Raw genomic sequence first — 20,195 nt, 5'->3', positions numbered from 1 at the left:
ATGGCCTTTTGGCTATAGACCTACTTTCTTATTTTTATGTCTAATTAAAGGCCATTTTCTCAGTAATTCGGAAGATCACAGTGTTTCTCAGTGGGACTTGGATTACCCCATACTGCTATGCATGTTATTTTATTCTGCTAAAGCTCTAAATCTGAATCTATTAGTCCGTTTTTATTTCAGATTTTATTTTAGATGAAAATCATACACAGCAAAGTTGCCTAGGTAACAAAGCACACTGAAAATAGCAAGACAAAGAGCCATCTTTAATGTAAATAGTCAAAATGACCACTATAGTCTTTCAAGGGAGAAATGCTCAGAACAATTTTCTTTTGAATTACTAATCTAGGAACACTGTCAGACCAAAACATGCATTAGAATAATAATACACAGAAAGTGGGAGAATCAAGAGGGGGTGTTTTATATCAAAGTTATTATATCTCAGATTCTAGTTTTAATCAACACCGTTCTGTCTGAAGAGTTGCAAATTAAATCAATTAAATCAGTTAAAAAAACACTAGATTTGGCAAATAATTCCAACTTTATGGAAATATTATAAATGATGTTTGTTAACAAAACTCCTGGGGAGTCAAAAAAAGTTTACACTGTAATTTCAACATTCTGAGTTTTACTGGGTGTACTCTCCCTCAGACTCCGGCTGCTGATGGAAAAGTAGCATGATCAGAATTTCTTGCTAATGATCCTTAGTAACAGTGTCTGTTAATCTAACATTTCTCTCTTTAATAAAGTTATTGTGCTTTGGAACAGTGTTCCCTCCTAGAATATCAATTCAATTCAATTCAATTCAAATTGGCTTTATTAGCATGACTGTTTTAAAAAAACAATGTTGCCAAAGCACACAAATATCAAAACCGAACCTATAGTGAAACAACGATGAAAATGTTAACATAAACATCAATTAATAAAAAAAAAATCACAATAATTACAATAATAATAATAACAATATTGACAATAGTAAAAACAACAATAATAATAACAATAGTAATAATAAAAAAATTATAGTGATTATAATGATCAAGTATAATAATATTAGCAGTTGTTTATTAGGGGAGTTACTCACTGTCCTTCAGGCGGTGACAAGTTGCCACATATTTGGCAGCGAGAGGTTCTGTTTTTCCTTCACCAAGAAATATTTTTGCCAATTCACATTCGCTCAGGGTTTTTAGGGTTGGGTGGGTATTTCTAAGTTTTTGGGTGAAATTATTTCTAATAAGGTTATATTTTGTACAGTGCAGGAGGAAGTGCAGTTCTGTCTCGACCTCACCGCTCTCACAGTGACCACACACTCGTTCTTCTCTGGGCAGCAGGACTGTTTATACCTGCCGGTCTCTACGGCCAGGCTGTGGTCACTGTTCTCTCAACATAGCTGATCCTCAGATCTGATCACGGCTGTAGAATCAGGGTAAAGGTGTAGAATCAGGTTGATTGAGTGTTTTGCTTGGAATCTGATTCTGAGTAAACATTAGCTCAGAGTAAACACTAACACATAATAAACATTAAACACCTTAATTAATATAAACCTCCATTCCTGAGCTCTACAACACACAAACAAACACACACACACACACACACACACACACACAAAAGCACAGAAACTGAAAGCAACACAAAACAATAGATAAATACTTTTTTTTACAACCAAAACCAAGATACACATGTTTGATACATTGTATACTGGACTCTAAAGAGGGGTACCATGTTAGTGTTCTGATACTCCCTGTACTGTGTTGAGTTGAGTGATGAACTAAGAGGGGTGTTCTGATACTGTAGATCTGAAGATCAGTTAAATTTTCAGCCTAAATCGTGGAAGGTTTATCATAAAAGAGAATTTTCTTAGTGGAATCCATGAAGAAGACATAAACCTACTCAATTTTATATCTATAAGATTTTAAATGTGTTATATGAAGCAATTTCTTTCTTTCAGTGTTTTATTTGGATTATGACTGAGGTGCCTGCCTGTTTATTGATTATCCAGCTCTGCAGGCTGAGGATTAATTCAGAGGAGAATTTACTGTATTTCTGCTGTTTTCAGGCTGCATGTTTAAACCAGGTCCACTCAGGATTATTTTGGATGTAGAAAAATGACATCATCTAGGCTTAATCTGGTTCTGGGTCATTTTAATATGGACCTACTAAAATGAAATTCATTTATATAATAAATTTTAGAAATATTTCTGTGGCATTCCCAGGTAGCTAGATGAGAACAGGTGTTGCGTTTGGAACTTCTTGGCTTAGAACATGAGAAATTGGTTTCCTGTCCCAGTGGATTCAGTTCATCACCACAGCAACATCAATCTCTGACTAAACCCATTCTGACGGAGCACGGCGGCACGGCTGGCCACCTGAAAGCTACATTTCTAATGAAATGAAACCTGTATTGAGAGATTAAACAGCTTACAAAAATCCATAAACGTGTCCCTAAACATGTTCTTGACATGCATTAATGTTATAGGCATATATAGAAGCATATATATCAACTATCAAGCTTTATCTCCTATACAGCAGTTGAACTAATTTCCTGACAGACTGTAATGGCTATAAAAGGTGTTTTAAGTTCAGTAACATCTGTTTTTTATTTGAAATTTAATTTAGTTGAAATTTTAATATTGATTTATTTAGTACTTGAAGTTTCTTGTGAAATTTCTCACAATTATTTGTCATCAAACATTTTTTCAACATTTATTTAAAGTTAAAACTACAGATGATATTATTTTAACCACGTTTAAATGTTAGTCCTGCTGGAAGCAGATGATCACCATCCATCTGAAGTGCTTCAGTTTAGACTTACTGTATGATACAGGCATGGGTTCATAACTCATCTCAGATTAGCACTGACATCACTTCCTGCCTCCATTCAGCAGCACTATTTCTGCATCACTTAAAATCTGGACTGTAATCAGCAGCAGCTCATCCCCCTCCCACTTCTGCTGTGATCTGTGATTACTGACTGTTAACCCCAGCGTGAAGTCCTCAAATACAGCCCATAATACCACCCAACATCCATACCTAACAACCAGCCAAACGTACAAACGCACATCACAATCACCTTCTGACAAAGTTCTTTAATATCAACCTTTAGCTTCGCTTTCTTCTCTTTTTTCTCTGTCTTTTTCTGTTTTTAATCTAATTCAAAAGTGAATAATTTTAGACTGAGTTTAAAAACTCGACCTAAAATGGCGAGACAAGGATTTTTCATAACGCTCAGCCCAGTGTTTGTTTAAGGATAAAGTCCCACCTTTCAACAAAAACAGCCAATCAGGTTGCTGCTAATGCTGCAAGTGGAGGAGAGAAAGCATGTATTGGGGAAGCCCATCGATGTGGAAATCTGCATAAGCGCAGTGGTGAGAACAAAAAGAAAAATCTTGTTTTTGTGCAGCATTGATCCAAAAGCTACAAGCTATTGATGAGATTTATATCAGATTTTATCAGTGATGTAAAACATGTTGTTGAAATGGTAATTAGAGCTTTTATTGTCTTTTATCCAGACAGACAGGAGGCTGGAGACGTATGGGTGGATATAGCTGTCTGGTGACCTGTCCTCTCTGTAAAGAGGTGATGTAGCGTGGAGGGCTAGAGGAAACTGAGTGTGATGTTAAATAATCTTTGTTTAATGAACTTCACAGTTTCTTCTTTTCTGTTTGTTTTTTTTGGTTTCTGTTCTACTGTTCTAGTTTTTTCTAGTTTCTCTGTCTGACTATAAAACAATAAAAAACACATTCTACAGTTTTTAAAATCAACACCATACGTTCCTAATTCTTATACAGCCGTGTGAAGCAGCTACAGATCGGTTGTTGCCGTTCTGATTTTGTTACTCTAATAAACCTCAGCGGCTCGTCTGTGTCCCGGGATAATGTGATCAGATGCAGAGAGTTTAACACCTTTCACTTTCCCGCTCTCAGCTCCCCATCTGCACACAGACACTTTAAATGATGCCATTTGGATTAATCCACACAGAACATCAGGAGAATGTTAATTTTGGAGCACTTGGTCTGAGAATGGCTCTTTTAGATAATCATCCACATTCTACAAAGAGCCATCTGCGTTCTGCATGGGAAAGGTGTGCTGCTCTCTAAAAGCGAGGTAAGTGCATACGCGAGAGCTTTACAGCGTGTTTTGCGTAATTGCACCACAGATCATTTTCTATCTTTTTTCTATGATTGCACACAATGCAAACATGGAAGCAGCGTCTAATGGCTCGACACACTTATAAAGAGACAATTTCTGATATTGTGATAATGTAGTGTTTGATGAACAAGATAGAGACACCTGTGTATGTATGGATAAATAAATAATTTAATTAAGTAATGTGTGTACTTGGCTTGTAATTAAATGTAAATATGCATACTTTTGATAATGGTATATAAATATAATATAAACATGATGTCACTAAAAATGGTAATTCATAACTATTTATCTATATAAGACTGGATGTTAAAAAGACTTAGAAAGTTGTAAAACATTAACATTATAATTCCTTTGTAAATCCGATATTACAATTTTCTCATTGTTTGTGTTAGCTTTCCTATTATGACCTCGCTTTTATATTGCTTCCACTCTTTATTTGTGTATCACACTCTTGGACTGATTCTCATATTTGGTATGTTTCTTCTCTCTGGCTGCTGTTTGTCGTATCGGACTCTGCTGATCGTTTTTACAACCCACTGTACCTCTGCTTTATTAAATAAATTATTTGATTTAGAGCTGCACATGTCCTGTCTCAGTTCAATTTAATTTATTAATAAACATCATTTCCTACATTTCAGACCCAAAACACATTTCATACAAAGTTGAGATGAAATGTAGAGCTAGTAATGAGGTAAATGAAATAAATAATCAATGTTTTTGGGTTATTGTTTATAATTATGATTTAATACAAAAGCTCTGTCTTTAATACACATTACAATCCCATAATACTCACACTATACACTGCTCTGTCTCTAATACACATTATAAACCCATAATACTCATCTGTGTAGAGTCTGTGTAGAAATAAGGTGCAGATATTCTAAGATTTATTTAATTTGTATTTGTTTGTAAGTTATCAGTTTTTAGTGATATAACACTAAAACATATAAAATGAAATGCAGAAAATGATATGAAATATTTATAAGCAGTGTTTGTGGTACAGTTTATTGACTGGAAGTGTATTTTGTCAGTTTTTCCTGCTGTGCAATCGATCGACTCGCCTGTATATCGCCAACAGCGATTTGTTCTGCATTGATTTGTTGATTTTTTCAGTCAATTAAACTGTGAGTAAAATGCTGTGGTTTTAAATCTGATTGATCTTATTTTAAATACATATTACAGTCATGTGGAAAAATAAGATGCCCCATCTAATCATTGAGCTTCATATAAGAGATGGACCTTTTATAACTAAACACATAAAACTGACAACATTACTTTTAAAAAGATGTTTGGTAGCACTTTATTTTATAGTCCAATATCTAGCGTGTATTTAATGGGTAAAGTCATTTTATGATATGTACCCAGTCAAAAGTAAATATCAAGTAAATATCAAATATCAGAAGTTAATGATAAATATATACATACTTCATAGTAACTACTAGCGACAAGGTATGTACATCGGTACAATCTGCAGAATATTAATTATTCAGAATTGAATGTATAGTATGTACTAATTATGTTAAAAATAACTGCTAATCACTGCTGTATCTGATCCACTCACTGTACCAGCTCAACACACACTAACACCTCATACACCACCACCATGCTAATCACTGCTAATCACTGCTGTATCTGATCCACTCACTGTACAATCTCAACACACACTAACACCTCATACACCACCACCATGCTAATCACTGCTGTATCTGATCCACTCACTGTACCAGCTCAACACTCACTAACACCTCATACACCACCACCATGCTAATCACTGCTGTATCTGATCCTCTCACTGTACCACCAGCTCAACACTCACTAACACCTCATACACCACCACCATGCTAATCACTGCTGTATCTGATCCACTCACTGTACCACCAGCTCAACACTCACTAACACCTCATACACCACCACCATGCTAATCACTGCTAATCACTGCTGTATCTGATTCACTCACTGTACCAGCTCGACACACACTAACACCCCATACACCACCACCATGCTAATCACTGCTAATCACTGCTGTATCTGATCCACTCACTGTACCACCAGCTCAACACACACTAACACCTCATACACCACCACCATGCTAATCACTGCTGTATCTGATCCACTCACTGTACCACCAGCTCAACACTCACTAACACCTCATACACCACCACCATGCTAATCACTACTGTATCTGATCCACTCACTGTACCAGCTCAACACACACTAACACCTCATACACCACCACCATGCTAATCACTGCTAATCACTGCTGTATCTGATCCACTCACTGTACCAGCTCAACACTCACTAACACCTCATACACCACCACCATGCTAATCACTGCTGTATCTGATCCACTCACTGTACCACCAGCTCAACACACACTAACACCTCATACACCACCACCATGCTAATCACTGCTGTATCTGATCCACTCACTGTACCACCAGCTCAACACTCACTAACACCTCATACACCACCACCATGCTAATCACTGCTAATCACTGCTGTATCTGATCCACTCACTGTACCACCAGCTCAACACTCACTAACACCTCATACACCACCACCATGCTAATCACTGCTGTATCTGATCCACTCACTGTACCAGCTCAACACTCACTAACACCTCATACACCACCACCATGCTAATCACTGCTGTATCTGATCCACTCTTAGATCCACTCAACACTCTGCTCTGTGGTGGTTTTATATCCTGTGGGTTCTGAGTATTGAAGAACAGGATAAAATAAGAAGGAGAATAAAGTCATTATAATAATTATTATTAATACTAAATAAAATAAAAAAATGACCTGAATCTCCTTCTCTACCCTCAGTCCCTCCTCACAGCTTTTACTCTGGATAATTTTAAAACTGACCACACTGCATCATTATTAATATGTATTTCTCTATTAGTCACCAATTCACTGAATATTTCAGTCAATTAATTTAGCTGCATTTTCATAATCCATTTCCCAGCATTCATCTTGACATATCACAACCCCCGTAGGAGGAAACAATAAAGGGAAAAACAATCAGTTCTGACTTTAGTATTCACAGAAGGCTCATCATTATAGTACGGAGGTAATGTAGGACATATCTGGTGCAGTTGCTAAGTGACCACAGCCCACATGTTTTTATGGTCTATTTCCAGTTCTCAGATTTTGTTTTTGTCCCCTGTGGTGAGAAATTCAAATACCTGCAGTTTGCTTTAACCCAACATGTGGATTAATACCCATAAAAAAGAGGAAAAGAGAAAGTAAGGAATGAACTGGTGTCCAAATACTTTTGTCCACGTAGACAGATAGCAGATTTGTCACTGCAAAAAAATACTAGAAGAATTGGACTGAAATTTGACAGATATAAAAAACTATAACAACACTTCTGATACTGAGTTGAGAAACACGTTCATCCTCACACTGCATCCAGCATCAAAATCCAAAAATCTAAATTATAGAATCTCCAGATTCAGTTTAGAGTTGCTGATTTTTGTGGATCATTTAGAAGCTCTGCTGTTGTCCTGTGGATTCTTCTTTTAGGACAGGGGTGTCAAAGTGTCAATCTTCTTTTTTCAATTATTGGAAATTATTTGTTCATATTATTTCAAAATTATTTAAACATTAAAAGCTAAATGTACAGAACATTAAACATAATAACTGCAACATGATATTAAAAAATGAAATTAAAATACCACAGTTTAATACAGATAATTTAGGCTGTAGCTTTTTTAATGCACAATATTGCATCTTTAATCAATCAGTATCTTTCATGTTAGTTTTATTTACTTCTTTGTTGCAAAGCTACTCTGTTTTGACTGTCGTAGTTATCTAGGATCTAGATGCCACACTGTGGCATCATTTCCACAAGCTTCTGCAATATCCAACATTTCATTGATGGATATTGCAGAAGCTTGTGGAAATGATGCCACAGTGTGGCGTGTTTTTAAATTAAAAGGTGATTATTGCTAAATATAACAGTAATTCAGATATTCAGATTGGAACCGCTAATGCTAAAGGTGCACATACTTTTGCCCCTCAAAAATCTGTAAAGTTTTTAGGGGTTCACAAACTTACGCAGCACTGTTTGCATAATCCTTAAATATATATTTTACAGGATTCTGCAAAAAGACTCAGCCTTTAGCAGTGCAGTTATAAAAAGTAAACACACGACTGTTTCAGGTTAAGCCTTTACTGGGCGTGTGCAACACAGATTTGAGATTTTGTGAGGGTGCGGCTATAATTATTTTATTATTCATTTCAGAGTGACTAATCAAATCAAACATGACCTAAAAACTGTGAGTCATAGATGCCTGCAGACTACACCAGTCTAGCTAAAACCCTGTAAATCCACTGATACATACATTTAACACTCTGCAAACAGACACTCCCCTTTACCCCTGTACTACTGCACACACCCCTGTAATCAGCATCTCCTTTTCTTTTAGATTCTTCTAGAACATGAATCCAAAACTGTGTCAAAAAAGTGTGTGAATTTTTACCTTCAGAATTGTATATATAGATAAATGACTTTAAAGATAAAATGTTTAAAAGATAGTGTTTAAAAATGTAGGTTAAAATAATTCCAATGATATAAATTCAGGCTGCAGAAATTCAGGAAAACATCCTTGTAAAACAAGCTCAGATCTAATCAAACTCACACCTGACCAATCACAAATCAGCGCTGAGGTCAATGGGAGCTTTTCCTCATATTTCAAACAGAATGTATAGCTGTAAAAAGGTGAAATTGTGTCTCAGGGAACAGCGATGGATTCCTCTTCCTCTTTCTGCTGCAGACTCATATTGACTCTCCAGCACTAAAATTAAAGCTGCTTGTGTAAAGTTTATTCAAAATCCAACACATTTGTGTAAATACAGATGCAGAATTCTACCAGAGGACTCGGTCTCCCTTCACTAATGTTTAAAGGGCAGGGAAGTGAAGCTTAATCTGAGCTAAGCTGATGGTTTGAGAATTGTGAGAACTAATATACTGATGATAAAATTATATTAAAATCATAATCAGGAAAACACAGCTAGGTGTGGCTAAAAAGAAACAGAATTATGTGACGGGACACTTCAGGAGTCGCTGCATGTCCCTGGTGTTAAAAATGTCAATTAGACACTTATAATGGCTTAAGATTCTGGTCTCTGGGTATTTTAATGCAAATTAATTTATTCATGGAAAAAGGCATTGGCAAAACATGCAGCGCTCAATTTAATATTCCTTCTATCAGTGTTTGCTAAAGATTCCCTTGAGACTGCAAAATATCAAGTACATGTGACAAAAATGCTAAACTGTAATGCAGAGGAGAAACTCCACAAAAAAATAACACAGCAGAACTGTCTCACATATCCATTTATATTAAAATATTCCAATATATATTCAAATACTCATTTACGAATTTCATTTATAAAAAATCATAAACAATACTTGATTTTTAAAATATCTATAATTTTAAGTAAAGCCAGGAATTCTTAACCCAAAGAGAACCTGAGCGCTAATTAAAAGGGAGTTTTCTACGTAAAATGTTCATGATATCACACATACAGACATGCCCACTCCAGAAACTAAAAATCTAAAAAATCTGAAAAATCTGATCCAGCAGACTGAAGCACAGTTACTACGATCTGCATATCGCTGGACTGAATCTGGGATAATACAGTTTCTCCATCAGCAGCCGGAGTCTGAGAGAGAGAGAGAGTGTACTGTAGATCACGCTGTTTCTCCATCAGCTGCCAGAGTCTGAGAGAGAGAGAGAGAGAGAGTACAGAAGGTCATGCTTCTTCTCCTTCAGCAGGGTTTGTCCGGGAGTGGATGGCCGGAAAAAGTGCCTGGTGGACGTGCCGGGTGGGTTGTGATTTGCTGTGTTGACACAGGCTCTGGACAGGCAGCTCTTAAAAGTTCAAGCCTTTGCTGCATCCAAACACTCGCCTAAAGCAGGGGCTCATCCCCGGAGAGCGCCGAGCGCCAACAACTGAATACAAAAATGGATTTTGTGGCTTCCACTAACCTTCAAATCTTCTGAGACAGACTGGGAAACTTTCCCAAAGTGGCTGCTACGCAACAGGCTTTTACTGCCAATTAAACTCAATAGTTGTTTGTTTCACTTAAAAGTCATATTTTCTAGCTCAGTTCAGTAAAGCATAGTTTTTGTAGAGGGCAGACAAATGTTTGACTTGTTTTTTAATAGAGATTTTACATTAAAGGGAAATATAGTTCACGAGTAGGCCTAATTATAGTTTGGGAAAGTAACCTATAATGTAATAAAGAAGGGGATTTATTTCATGATGACAGTGGATTGTTTGATGTGGACTGATGTAGATGGTTTGATATATTTGTTTTAGATTTATTTGTGCAAACTATTTAAAAAGCTGAAACAGTGATACATATTGACATACATATCTGGCCCATAAAATATGTATGCTTATGTATAGTATTATATATTATAATATTATATAATATATATTATATATTTCTATGGGAAACACTATAGAAATGAAGCTATTTCTATAGTGTTAGAATAGTCAGTATAACGCAAGTATAACAGTATAGATTTAGTTTTAGCTCCAAAAGTGTTTGGACGGGATCTCGTGGTGTTGTGTTAAACACTGCTTACTCATTTTCACTACAACACTCTGTTTTCACTCATACACACTCTGAGACATCCCAGAATACTCCTATATTATCAATCAAACTGTAATATCAGACAAAGATAACCTAAATAAATACAAAAATAAGTTTTCAAACAAAGGTAAAAACACAAAATATACAAAAATGTACAAAACAACCTGGTCCTACATAAAAAACTTAAATGAAGTCTGATTTTGATGCTCTGGATGATCTTTTTAAAACCAGGTTGGTTTAAATAGATTTTGTGTGGTTGTTCTCAATTAAGTCATAAATGATCATAATTGTATTGTTATTATTTTAGGCACATTGTATTTGTCAATACTCACAGCTGTCAGTAAAAGGTGAAGATTTACACTATTTGTTTTTTATATGTAAAATTTCTTAACTGTGCAGCAAAATGTCAAACTGTACTGCTTTTATAATTCCAGGCTAATGCAAAGAGGGTCAACTTATTCATTTATTTCATTAGATTATTAAATTACATGGCAAAACCTATTAAAGATGAATTATGTTCTGAAAGGCAGTTTAATGAGGCTAAAATTAAACTAGCTCTTATCTGTGAGCTTTCAGCCATTATTTCCTGCTTTAACCGGAGTCCAGCTTCAAACTGTCTGTAAATTAAACTCTCAGCAGGCTGAGCTTGAATCAGTTCAGCCTTCTCTCGAATTCTCGTGGCCTGATCTGCACTACTACTTATTTCATCTACTTATTTTTACCAGTTACACAAATTAAACAAAAATAGTATACAATTAATGACAAATGTATTAACATTAAATCTTACTGAATCAGTAAATTAAATGCCACATTATGGAATTTTGTTCAATTCATTTAACATTATCAGCTTAAGATGACTGACAACAGGTTAAACTTGCTCTTACAGCCCATAACACTGAGTCAGGTAAAACATGACATAAAGAAAAGTTATATACATAGAGATGACTACAAACTGATGGTGAACAAAAGTTAGAGAGCATTGTAAAAATAAATAATAGGTGCCGATGGGAAAAAAAGTGAGTTTGGACTCTATTTTAGCTTTCCAGTTTTCTTTATATCTGATTTTGTGTTAGTGAGGGGGATTATAATGTGAGGAGCAGATATAGACTGAGATTCCCATTCTGATTTCTCTGTGTTCGCAGCAGATCTTATATCAGCACCATTAGCAGTACTGCAGTTACACAGGTATCCAGCAAAACCCCTGGGGATACCTACCAGACCATATTTTAGAATAAATATATATATTAGATATTACAGGGATGGTATCAGAAGCTCAATAATACCATTGATTAGAATATTTAGTCTCCTCCCCACTCAGGAATAGCTGAGGTAAGTAACTTCAATAAATGCAACATTACTGATTGCAGAAACCAAAAACTAAGGATTTTTGGAATGTTTATGTCCCAGGGACGTAATGAGGGTGTGTGTATTAGGGCTCTAAACCCACTATAAACACAGAGTTTGAATTAATTACACAAAAGAACCTCTTAAAAGAAAAAGGACCCTTGATTTTACCCAGAGAGTTTTAATCCACAAAGGGATCTAATTACCATACACAATCATGCCCTTAATGTCACCAATAAACACCACACACTCCAAATAACCCCTGGAACTAGCCTAGCTCAATTATTAGACTAAATGGTTCAGTATGGGAGGGAATATAGTATATACCAGTGAAATAACCCGAAGGAGACAAAAAAATAAGACAAACAAACTTTATTATAATTGTTCCCCTTAAATATAAACCCAGCTAAAATCATGCATGTTGTAGAATAAAATAGATATAGCCTTAGCTTAAGACCTTAGGCTGGAACAACAGTTCAAACAAAAAAAAGAAAACAATAAACAAAATACTCAAAACAATTATAAGTGTCCCAGTCTCTAAGTTGACCAACTCCCAGGCAGGCGGAACCCACTCTTCAGTCCACAGGCGTCCACGCACGGCTCTAACAGGACACAGAAAAGGCTGAACAGTAACCAGTTCCCTTTGGGCTAATCAGCTTCAATCATAGCATAGCAAGGATTAATAAAACTAAGCTGAACTTATACCAGTCACCGAGTAATACTCCTCATAAAAGCAGCTCTGCAGCCACATACACTGAATTTAACAATGCTGTTTGTACTCACACCGCTCTGGGCACAGTCTCAACTGTACCCAGAACTTTCAGCAGCTCGCCCTCAGTGTATGGCTCGACCCGACGCGCTCACAATGGCCGCCGTCGTATGCTCCGTCTCCAGCAGCCCCCAGGTCCGCTGCAGGTGCCCACTTTAGTCCGTACTCCGGCTCGTTCTCCCACGGCGTCCTCACCACGCGGCACGCCGAGTTCACCGTTGCCGCTGCTGCTTCTGGGCCTGCGCACTCCCGACTCGCGCTGCCTTCACGAGCTCCGCTTCCTGCCCGGGTGCTGTCACCGATCTCTCTCTCCCCCAATAAAAGTCCACCCTTTTAAAATAAGAGTCCAGACATTCCGCGCCCTCCCGCTGCTCTGATTGGCAAAAAAAAAATCAATAATTAATTGCAAGGGCAGTTTCAGCTGTTCAGGTAATTAGATGGTCTTAAGGAAGTCCGTGATAAACAAACCCAAAACACAGCACATGAATCACAGCAAATAAACAAAATCCAAAATAAACCACAATCCCAGCAAATAACAGAATTCAAAATAAATCACACAGCAATACCACATAATACACACTTATAATATAAATTAATTATATCAAATAAACTCTTTTTTTCACCCATCTAACACCCCCCCATGCTAAAACATAAGCAGTCCCTGCTGTAACTAAGAAAAGTCCCGATATCGAGCAGGCAATTGGCCGAAATTAACACGAGTGGAACGCCGTATAGGAATAGCGTCGGTCCCTTCTGCTGGTACAATTGGGGTTGCAGTCCAAACACTATATGGAACAAACCCATCTTCCACCTCTGGTTCCCTACTCTCATACTGGTTCTGTAAAGGGCTATGGGGCTCAGCTACACAAAGCTTTAAAGCATTTCTATGGAGCGTCTTCTCTGGTCCTCCCTGCTCAGGCCTCACCTTATACACTACCCCAGTACCCCCAACCAACTCAACCACCACATATGGCATGGGGTCCCACCAACCACACAACTTTCCTCGCCCCTGTCTATTCCTATCTCTTACCCAGACCCTCTGACCTGGAAGAAAAGGGGTGGCCTTAGCGGTACGGTCATACTGCTTCTTAGACTGACTGGCCACACCATCCATCCTTTGTTTAGCCACACCATATGCCCACTTTAGTTTCTGGTGATGGTCCTGTACCCACCCACTCCAACTTTTTCTTGACTGTCGCTCTTCTACACCCAAACTCATATCTACCGGGGTACGTACCACTCTGCCAAACATCAAATAAGATGGTGTAAACCCAGTTGCACTATGGACAGTGTTATTATACGCTTGCAGCAACTCAGGGAGAAATGCTGGCCACCTATCCTGTTTCTCTACCTCTAAGGTACGCAGCATATGGAGTAAAGTCTGATTCATACGCTCCACTCTGCCATTCCCAGCAGGGTGATATGAAGTAGTCCTACTACGGGTTATACCATAAACCTCACATAGCTGTTGGAACAAGGCTGACTCGAAATTAGGACCTCTATCTGAATGGAACCTAAGGGGACACCCGAACGTCTGGATTACATGTGACCATAACGCCTTCACAGTGGTCTGTGCTGTTTGGTCTCTAGTCGGAATTGCCCATGCATAACGAGTAAACATGTCTATAGCGACTAAGATATTCTGGTAAGTATCGTTAGACCTACCCAAGGACAAAAAGTCTAACGCTAGCACCTCTAGAGGGAAGGACACGTTAATAGGGTGTAGTGGGGCCTTAGGATCCCCCTTACCTTTCTGCAGGCCACAAGAAACGCACCCGGAATGGAACCCTCTCACCTTCTCCTCCATTTGGGGCCAATAAAAGTGGTTCCGTATGCGGAGCAGTGTCTTCTCTACTCCTGCATGACCTGTCGCCTCGTGGTAACGCTCCCAGACCTCTTTCTGCCACCGTTTCGGACAAACAATCTGTAAATGGGGCTCATTAGTACATGGATCAAGGATCAGTCTATGTAGAAGTCCATCCTTACTCTGAAACCTGGACCTCTGCCGCAACAACTGCTGCACCGTCCTCGGCAAAGCCCTCCTCTCAGTGACCTTGGGGAAAATTCCCGCATCCACATACCTCTTCACAGTACAGATTTCCTCATCTTGTTCTTGAGCTTGTTGCCAGTCCACACCTCCTATGGCCATGTCTTGTTCGGCTGTGACTTCCTGCAACTCAGCAGTCACCACATTTGCACCTGGGGGGACTCTTACACAAGGGAATCTAGACAAGGCATCAGCATTCAAATTTTCACGACCAGCCCGGTACTTCACTTCGAAGTCAAAATTAGCCAGTTGAGCTACCCACCTTTGCTCAGTTGCTCCCAATTTGGCGGACTGCAAATGGGCCACCGGATTATTATCAGTCATCACCATGAACTTGGAACCCATCAGATAATCCCGAAATTTCTCAGTGACAGCCCACTTCAGGGCCAACAGCTCCAATTTGAACGAACTGTAGTTCGCATCATTCTTTTCGCTCGGATGAAGGCTCCGACTGGCATATGCAATGACACGTTCACGTCCATCCTGCATTTGGGATAGCACCGCGCCCAACCCTTGGCTGCTGGCGTCAGTATACACAATAAAAGGAGCTGAAAAATCAGCATAGGCTAAAATAGGAGCTTGGAGAAGGCACGACTTCAAACATTCAAATGCATTCTGACATTCAGGTGTCCAATTTATCCCACGGTGGGAACTTTTCCTATTTACTGGTACCCCAACTAGCAGGGAGTTCAGAGGCCGTGCTAGTTTAGCAAATCCGTCAATGAAACGTCTATAATAGCCAGCCAGTCCCAGGAAGGCTCTCACCTCACGGATGGTTGTGGGAGTAGCCCATTCTTGGACAGCAGCCACTTTCTCTGGATCAGGGTGCACGCCTTGCTTGTTTACAACATGTCCCAGGAATTTAACTTGCCTCCGAAACAATTTACACTTATCAGATCTTAATTTCAATCCATAGCGACTAAGGCGCTCAAAAACTTGTTCGAGGTGCTGTACGTGTAGAGAAAAATCAGCAGAATGAATAATTATATCGTCTAAATAAACAAACAAAAATTCTGCTACCTGTCCCCTCAAGCAATGCTGCATCAATCTCTGGAAAGTTGCAGGGGCATTGCATAATCCAAACGGCATTCGTCGGAAATGGTATAATCCTAGGGGCGTGGCAAATGCAGTCTTTGGCTGATCATCAGGATGTACACCAACCTGCCAGTAGCCGCTGGCCAAATCAAGGGTGGTAAACCACTCTGCTTGGGTCAAGGTGGTTAAGGTTTCTTCGATCCTAGGGAGAGGGAAAGCATCTTTATGAGTCACAGCGTTTAACTTCCGATAATCTACACAAAACCTCCAACTTCCATCTTTCTTACGGACCATGACGACTGGGGCAGCCCAAGGACTAGAGCTCTCTGAAATAACACCTTTATCCAGCATATCAGCAAGCAAAACCCGCATTTCTTGATACATATTCGGTGGTAACGGTCGAAATCGCTCCCTACTAGGAAGGGCGTCGCCGGTAGGTATGCAATGTTGGATTGCATCTGTACACCCAAAATCTTCCTCACTCTGGGAGAAAACACTGGACCATTTGTGCAATAACTGACTCAATACCGCTTGTTGTGAAGTTGTCAAATCTGTGTGAGTAGTTAGCTGGCTCACCTCAAAAGTTGAACCTCCTGTTCCCACAGGTACCGTCTCAATCACGCTTACTTCCACCACGCCTTCAGAACTACTAGATAACTTGAGATCGCATTGTCCATGAACGTCAGCAGGTTGTACTTCGTACAGCTTTCCCAGTTTCTGAAATCTCCCTATGAACACATCATAAGGGTGAACGTTACACAGGCGGACAGGAACTCGCCCATGTCTTACCTTTGCGATGGTGCGTGCAACACCTACGGCATCTTGGTCAGGCATTGGCTCCACCAGACCACAATACTCTTGGCCGTTGTTACCAGCTCGAACACGCCCCCACACAATGATTTCGCTCCCGGGAGGTACCCGAACTCTGCACCTGCTAGCAGACCAGACATTACCCACAAACCCGTCACGTTGTACCTGTGCAGCAATTCGTTGGCAACTCGCAAATGTCCGCCACCACGTGTCCCTTTCATCTCGGTGGGGATGCTGCTTGAGTCTCAGTTGTTCCTGTTCCTGAAAAAGATTATTCCAACATGCAGAAAGAACGTTCATCCCAATGATCATGGGATACGAAGAACACTCGTCTCTCACAATTACAACTCCTCGTTCTGGAATCTGTACTCCTGCTATCTCAAAGTTCAATACAGCATAGCCAACATAAGGTATTTCAAGTCCATTAGCAGCTTTCAGAGTTAGGATAGGGGCTTGTCCCATCTGATAATGAGGAAAATGTTTCTTTAACATCCCATGTTGCATCAATGTTACCTGGGAGCCGGTATCTAGAAGTCCAATACATTTCACGTCTTCTACAAGAACCTCTAATACAGGACAATTCCCAACAAAAGTCTGTGTGGTCCTCTCCTCATCCATCCCCGTCGTGGGCCCCACCGCTTGGACCTCTGCAGCGGGGCACTCTAGTTTAAAGGCGGCCCCGCTACAGCAGTTCCTCTACAGTTCCGAGCGAAGTGGCCTGGCCGCTTACAACGTCGACAGATGGGCCTCCCATCCACATCCCAGCTATTTGGCAGCACCTGACCCCGATCCCGACTGGTTGTGGCCATAGCAGGCCGACGAGGTGCCTGGGTACATGGAACATCAGGAACGGATTCATGCCACAAGGGTTTTAATTCTTTAATTACCTCTTGGGTCAGTTCACGCATCTGGCCTCGCATTTCTTCCAACAGTTCTTGTTTTAGCTCTGCTCTCCAATCAGCCTGCTGAGGACGAGAATGTGGTACACCAGTTTCCCGAACAACTGAACATGAAGTTTCGTACCTGTTTGCTCCATACTCTGTCTCCAGTAGCAATGCTTCTTGATGCAACTCTGAAAAAGTTCCTGCAGGTGTCCTCCGCGCATAAGTTTGTAAAGCACGTCGAAAGGGTCCATCTTCCAGCCCCAATAACAGTTGGTCTTTCAGCTGCACTTCTGTGAGGGTTCCTTCCGGGCTTCGCCTCCGCAGCCTACAGAAAAGCTCCCTTAATCGCAACACAAAGGCCTTAAAAGTCTCACCTGATCTCTGTGTACATCCAAAGAAACTAGCTCTTAAAACAGGAAGGGGTATCTCTGCTGCATATAAATTGTCCAAGTGTTGAAAAATTTTAACTGCCGTATCACGATCACCAGCATCTAAAACATTTATCTCTCGCTTAGCCTCCCCTGCTAATGCCCCCATTAAAATCTGTACTTTTCTTAATTCATTTAAGTCTTGCACTTCCAACAACCCTTGCACCTGTTCTTTCCAATCAGAATACACAAAGTCCCCATCAAAACCCTTAAACTTGGGTACCCATGGGGCCCCTGGAAAGACTGGCATCATCATTTTAAAAAAAAAAAAGAATTTGTTCTCCTTCGGGAAACTGGACACTATTTCACTCCCAGACCCTGCCGACTACGCCAGAAAAGCGTGGCTGTCCCAGGGACGTAATGAGGGTGTGTGTATTAGGGCTCTAAACCCACTATAAACACAGAGTTTGAATTAATTACACAAAAGAACCTCTTAAAAGAAAAAGGACCCTTGATTTTACCCAGAGAGTTTTAATCCACAAAGGGATCTAATTACCATACACAATCATGCCCTTAATGTCACCAATAAACACCACACACTCCAAATAACCCCTGGAACTAGCCTAGCTCAATTATTAGACTAAATGGTTCAGTATGGGAGGGAATATAGTATATACCAGTGAAATAACCCGAAGGAGACAAAAAAATAAGACAAACAAACTTTATTATAATTGTTCCCCTTAAATATAAACCCAGCTAAAATCATGCATGTTGTAGAATAAAATAGATATAGCCTTAGCTTAAGACCTTAGGCTGGAACAACAGTTCAAACAAAAAAAAGAAAACAATAAACAAAATACTCAAAACAATTATAAGTGTCCCAGTCTCTAAGTTGACCAACTCCCAGGCAGGCGGAACCCACTCTTCAGTCCACAGGCGTCCACGCACGGCTCTAACAGGACACAGAAAAGGCTGAACAGTAACCAGTTCCCTTTGGGCTAATCAGCTTCAATCATAGCATAGCAAGGATTAATAAAACTAAGCTGAACTTATACCAGTCACCGAGTAATACTCCTCATAAAAGCAGCTCTGCAGCCACATACACTGAATTTAACAATGCTGTTTGTACTCACACCGCTCTGGGCACAGTCTCAACTGTACCCAGAACTTTCAGCAGCTCGCCCTCAGTGTATGGCTCGACCCGACGCGCTCACAATGGCCGCCGTCGTATGCTCCGTCTCCAGCAGCCCCCAGGTCCGCTGCAGGTGCCCACTTTAGTCCGTACTCCGGCTCGTTCTCCCACGGCGTCCTCACCACGCGGCACGCCGAGTTCACCGTTGCCGCTGCTGCTTCTGGGCCTGCGCACTCCCGACTCGCGCTGCCTTCACGAGCTCCGCTTCCTGCCCGGGTGCTGTCACCGATCTCTCTCTCCCCCAATAAAAGTCCACCCTTTTAAAATAAGAGTCCAGACATTCCGCGCCCTCCCGCTGCTCTGATTGGCAAAAAAAAAATCAATAATTAATTGCAAGGGCAGTTTCAGCTGTTCAGGTAATTAGATGGTCTTAAGGAAGTCCGTGATAAACAAACCCAAAACACAGCACATGAATCACAGCAAATAAACAAAATCCAAAATAAACCACAATCCCAGCAAATAACAGAATTCAAAATAAATCACACAGCAATACCACATAATACACACTTATAATATAAATTAATTATATCAAATAAACTCTTTTTTTCACCCATCTAACATTTATTACTGTAGAGCTACAGGCTTTATAACAACTATTCATGATGTTCAGTTCTCCAGTTGTTTACTCTGCCCTTGTTGTATTTAGTGGGCGGGATGTTTCTGTGCAGTGATAATGATCTCTTTCTTTATGAAGGAATTTTTTTCCAAACACTAACATTGTCTCTAGTGTTTCCGACTGCTGCTGTTCAATCTATACTACACATGTAGATGATAAGCTTCTCTCTCTCCCCCCCCTCTGTCTGTTTCCCTCTGTTTCTCTCTCTCTCTCTCTCTCTCTCTATTTCTGCCTCTGTTTCTCTCCCCCCCTCTCTCTGTCTGTTTCTCACTGTCTCTCTCTCTCTCCCCCCTCTTTCTTTCTCTCTCTCTCTCTCTCTCTCTCTTTCTCTCTTTCTGCCTCTGTTTCTCTCCCCCCCTCTCTCTGTCTGTTTCT

Source organism: Astyanax mexicanus, chromosome 8 (assembly GCF_023375975.1).
Source record: "Astyanax mexicanus isolate ESR-SI-001 chromosome 8, AstMex3_surface, whole genome shotgun sequence".
NCBI classification, from domain to species: domain Eukaryota; kingdom Metazoa; phylum Chordata; class Actinopteri; order Characiformes; family Acestrorhamphidae; genus Astyanax; species Astyanax mexicanus.
This window is presented reverse-complemented; position numbering follows the sequence as displayed.